The sequence below is a fragment of the Aptenodytes patagonicus genome, chromosome 1 (genome assembly GCF_965638725.1).
Source record: "Aptenodytes patagonicus chromosome 1, bAptPat1.pri.cur, whole genome shotgun sequence".
NCBI lineage: Eukaryota > Metazoa > Chordata > Aves > Sphenisciformes > Spheniscidae > Aptenodytes > Aptenodytes patagonicus.
The window spans coordinates 141,662,869-141,668,868 of record NC_134949.1 but is presented as its reverse complement, the minus strand read 5'-3'; positions in this window follow the sequence as shown (position 1 = coordinate 141,668,868).

Below are 6,000 nucleotides of genomic sequence, written 5' to 3'. Positions count from 1 at the left end.
GGGGAGTGCAGCGAGACTGTGCTGGCAAGGTGGGATGTGGAAAGTGGTTTCGTGGTCATGTGAAACTTTCTGCCTGCCCCGCTGATAAACGCAGCCACATAAGGTCGTCTTAAAAATTCTCTGTGCAGTTTTAAGAAAGACATCCACTGTACATAGGCACAAACAACCTCACTTACGGCACCATCTGCTATTTTACGTATCCACAAAGGCCAGCTGCAGACAGATGTATTTCAGCAAATGGCATCTTAGTCTACCAGTGATTATTAATCAGTAGATATGCTGTAGGCTAAATTCAAGTAAATGTCACAGGGAGATTTAAATACAATTTTATTTCTTCCAAGAGTATTTGAAGGGCCATAATTTGCCAACTTCAAACGATATACTGAAATCCCTTTTTCTTTTGGAAATAATATTTTGTTTTTCAGGTATCAAATGCACTTCACTATTCTTTCTTCAGTGATCCAGTCTTGTTTTTAAGACAATACAAATTCAACTCTGTTTTTTTTTTCCTTCGGAAAACACAAATTTGCAAATGGTTTTGTAGTTGCGTTATGTTACAAATGGAGAAGCTCAGCAGAGTTTACCAAGATTTGCTCTGATTCAGAATAGATTGATAAGGGATTCCAGCACAAAGGTGAGGTAAATCAATGCACATCACCTGCAATAAAGATAAGACTTGTAAACCGATAAAGGAAAAGATAAATGCTGTTTAAATATATAAGAAACAGCTGAGCACTTTATATGCCTTTTTTTTCAGTAAGTGATATAAGGTAACAATGCTGTTTAGCACTGACAGATGTCTTTGAAGCATTTTATCAGAATCAGCTATCTTGTAGAAGCTTCTTAAGATAAATAACAGGTTCTGTACTAACATCACTATCTACACAAGACCACAGAAGTACATAAAGAATGCCTCAAAGCAAGCAAGCTGATTCCCAAATTGCAGTCTTACAAATCACCAAAATGACCTCGGAGTACCCTACAGCTAGCTCACTGGTGGCCTAATGCTTGTGTCCTTCATCCTCCAAGCTCATAAGAGAAATAGCTTAACTACATTAATTATTTCAATATCACTTTTTCACTTAATAGTACCTGTCACAGGGAAATGCCGTGATTTTTGAGTAGGAGGGTAATAGCCAGAAAACTCCTTATGTTTTGGTTGGCACACTCAAAACAATTTGATAACTCCTTCTGGAGATGTTTAGTTGGGTAACAGTAAGGATTGTTTAGCTTTTGAGTTACTCTTTGTGTCTCTAAAACTTTATATTAGAAGTTGGAAACGTGAACTCCTAAGTGTATCTTTATTCCTTTGCTATGATATTAAAAGAACTTGAACCTAAAAGGAAAAAAAACCCCATATAGTATTTCTACTATAACTTGAAAAAGGAATGGTGTTCCCTTGCCCTGAAATTATATGTAATTTTAATGATTTCTCATAGTTCATGATTGAAATCTGGTTTTCTTTTCTAGCACACCTTTGGTATTCAAAGCACATGTATTTTAGTATTTCTTCATTCAATCCTCAAAATGTGCAGTTTGCCATGAAGATTTACAACCTGAAATATCATTATCAATGACTACAACAAGCTGTATTGTTACCTTGTTGAATATGGGCACATTATTGGCCAGCTTTATTGCAAACAATTTCAAATAAAATTGAAGCATCACATCTGTTGCCAGTGTAAATAAAAATAAGTAGGAACAGAGACTCAAATAAACAGTGACTAACTGCAGAATAAATGCAAGTCTAAATTTATTGCTGTGTTTATAATTTATTGGTTCTCTGCCTTGACTTTGGAAATTCAGCCAAGTTGTACCTACTAAAAAATTACACTAACTCCTCATAAAAGCCTGGGCAAAGGGGTAGAATATTTGTGAATCTGGGTCTGTGAAACCCACTAAGTGCCGCTGCTGAGATGAAAAACAGGTTCTGAATCATGGTGGGGATGTCCAGACCTTGTAAGCTCTCAGAAAGCCTTGCCATTGCCTTGGATGAGGCCAGGATTTAACCCAAGGAGTGTACAAGGTCTAAAAAGGAGTTCAGGATGGGGAAAGGGGAGGCAGTGGACAAAAGGAGGCATTGTGTTGGAGCCCAAGAGGTTTAAAAATTGACATTCAGAGGGGAAGGACTGTACACAGATGAATTGCCACCTCCCAGCCATATAAAAACAAAATGTTGACATGTCAAAGGTTTTGTGATTTTAAAAGCAAAGATTCTTCGTTTTCAGGCGTACAGCAAAAATTGAATTCCATGGCCGCAATGCTATCATGGGAGGTACGTTGAACAACTCATATTAAGAGGGCATTAGAAATAGTACTGGGCAAGATGATGGCCCATGAACGGCACATGGCAGCGTGAGAAGGAGTTCTCCCCAGATTAGCTGTATCACTGGGTAGATTTACATGTGTATGAGCTGTCTAATATGCCACAAATTCCAGTAACTGAAAGAAAAAAATGCACTTCAGATGGTGTTAAAGCAATCATTATTGTAACCTCAGGCTATCCGCAGCCACTTAAAACATTCAAATCCTGGATCATTGATACTGTTAATGTGCTACTGTTCAGACATGCTACTAATTTAAAGAAGGTTAATGTGGATTGTTAAAGAATCCAATTCACTCCAAGTGTTTTCAACAGCCAGTAAGAAAGAATACTTGGTGTAGAAGGACTCCATTGCAAAATGACAGGACTCCTCTGTTCTTCATCCTTTTTTTGCCTACAACATGTCAATTTATCAAGAAAATACATTAGTTTGCACAAATTCCTATCTCTCTGGTGGGAAAATAGAGTAGGGATTTATTCTTTCCCCAAGCCTTTTCAGTCATTTTTTTTTCAGAGAAGATTATACAGTTTATGTTATTTTGGTGGATTATCTAGTTATAACTTCAGAAGACAATATATTCACGTTTGGGGAAAATGCAATAAGCAGGGATCGTTCATTCATCTTCTTTGATTATTTCTGCCAAGTTTATTTCATTGTCCAATCCTAAAAAAAGGGAAAAGTTTTTAAATTAGCAATTTCTTTCTGAAGTAAAACATCCCAGTAATAAAGTATCATGTTTTTTACAGGCTCTGGGTGAAATGTATCAGTCATCAAGCTGGATGCAATAATATATGCATTCAGAGCACATTTCAAAAAAGTGAGCTACTTTGAAAAGAATGAAACCGATATATTCTTTCCATAAAATTACTAAAAGCTGACCTCTAGCTAAAAAAATGCCACGCTTATTGAGAAGGTGGTGTGCACTACTGAAGTACTTTGCATTGGAATAGTTTACTTAGTTTTGCAGTGAGATGAAAACACTAAGATATTACCTCAGGAATATAATTTTTTTCATTTCTGCATTTACACAGGCACTCCTCTGGCCAAGCAGCAGGTGAAATATGCTGCAGTGCACATGACTTGAAACCACATGGAGTAAACTGAAATTACAAATTCTTGAGCGTTTAGTTAAATAATCACAACTGAAATGCCATGTTTGAGTAACTAAATACAAATCGTGTACTTTGAGAAAGTTAGGGACATCATTAGGGAAAAATAATCCCAGTGAAACCATCAGCATTAGGCGATCGGTGATTATCCCCCACTGGAACCTGTAATTTCAGCTCTGTTCCTGCTGAGGTGGCAATTACTGTTATTCATAGGATGGTGGTTGTATTTATCTTCCTGTTATTAATTCACGGGCAGCCTTTGGATGGGACAGTGAAAGACAACCCCACTCCTACATACCACGCGACCACTACACTGACTCTCCAGCGTGGGTAAGAATTCATAATCTAATGAATGTGATCACAAATGTGAATTAATTCTTCCCCACGCTGCATATTCTAAGAAAGTTCCTGGGATTTTCAAATCCAACAGCTGCTCTTGGTGATTATTTTAGACTATGCTGACAAACAAAAAAAAAAAGCTGACAAACAGGGAAGAGTGCTGAACTGGTCTGACTGTCTTGTATCATTTCTTCTTACAGTTGTGTTGAAAAATATACATACCTACAATGTTGCATGATTTTCTCTGATTTCTCTGATGTCACTACCATGTGCAACTGATTTGGGGGAATTAAAGAAGCTGGTATGTTATCTGCATTTGGAGACACCTGGACGATTTGATCATTAAGAAATTTCATAGAATCATAGAATCGTTTAGGTTGGAAAAGACCTTTAAGATCATTAATCTAGCACTGCCAAGTTCACCACTAAACCATGTCCCTAAGCACCACATTACACATCTTTTAAATACTTCCAGGGATGGGGACTCCACCACTTCCCTGGGCAGCCTGTTCCAATGCTTGACAACCCTGTTGGTGAAGAAATCTTTCCTCATGTCCAACCTAAACCTCCCCTGGCACAACTTGAGGCCATTTCCTCTCGTCCTATCGCCTGTTACTTGGGAGAAGAGACCGACACCCACCTCGCTACAACCTCCTTTCAGGGAGTTGTAGAGAGCGATGAGGTCTCCCCTCAGCCTCCTTTTCTCCAGGCTAAACAACCACAGTTCCCTCAGCCGCTCCTCATAAGACTTGCTCTTTAGATCCTTCACCAGCTTCGTTGCCCTTCTCTGGACACGCTCCAGCACCTCAACGTCCTTCTTGCAGTGAGGGGCCCAAACCTGAACACAGTATTCGAGGTGCGGCCTCACCAGTGCCGAGTACAGGGGCACGATCACTTCCCTACTCCTGCTGGCCACACTATTTCTGATACAGGCCAGGATGCCATTGGCCTTCTTGGCCACCTGGGCACACTGACGGCTCACATTCAGCCGGCTGTTGACCAACACCCCCAGGTCCTTTTCCGCCAGGCAGCTTTCCAACCACTCTTCCCCAAGCCTGTAGCGCTGCATGGGGTTGTTGTGGCCGAAGTGCAGGACCCGGCACTTGGCCTTGTTGAACCTCATACAGTTGGCCTCAGCCCATCGATCCAGCCTGTCCAGGTCCCTCTGCAGAGCCTTCCTACCCTCCAGCAGATTGTTACTCCTGCCCAACTTGGTGTCGTCTGCAAACTTACTGAGGGTGCACTCGATCCCCTCATCCAGATCGTTGATAAAGACACTAAACAGAACTGGCCCCAAAACTGAGCCCTGGGGAACACCGCTCATGACCGGCCGCCAACTGGATGTAACTCCATTCACCACAACTCTCTGGGCCCGGCCGTCCAGCCAGTTTTTTACCCAGGGAAGAGTACGCCCGTCCAAGCCATGAGCAGCCAATTTCTCCAGGAGAACGTTGTGGGAAATGGTGTCAAAGGCTTTACTAAAGTCATACTATTTTGAAAAAGAAAGGAGAAAGATTCTGCCAAAACCCCCAGAAATTCACTCCTCTCTGGCTTTCTACAAAGCTTGTGTATTAAAATTCACATCCAAATATAGATTAAAAATTGTAGTAGTATACTAACACATCCAACGAGTGCTAAATTTTCTTAAATGAGGTTGAGACGAGGCAAAATTAAAGTAAAGTTTTAAAATGTAGGCAGTATTAAAATCCACTGCCAATAAGAAGAGTTGAATTAAGAATAAGCCTTAATTGCAGAAAGCTTAAAAAAAAAAAATCCAATAACTTATTATCATAAACAATCGTGAAGTACGCGGCTGCGGAGGGGGTGGGGATGTCAGGGGTGTGGACACAAAATGTTTTTTCTGTTACACAATTGATTGTTCGAGTCCCCCAGGCAATTGAAAGCTGTGCTTTGCATCAGGGACCTGACTTTTATCTCCAGATTATCTGATTTAGCAGAGTTATATCCCTTGGAAAAGAAAATATACCTGTTTTCTACATGATAAAGCAAGGCAAAGTTAATTTTTGCATTTTAGAAGTGATTGTCTTTTTGGTCTTCAGCATTTGATCACTGGGGCAAGAGAGGGAGGGAAAGCCTGAAGGCTCTCAAAATACACTGTCGGCAGAGCCTGTGCAGAGGGAATAGTACAGACTGTACAGAAACAGCAGACTCCCACCAACCATGAATTTTAGAAGTTTTTGGCAGCTTCTGCTTTTCCCCTCACGCTC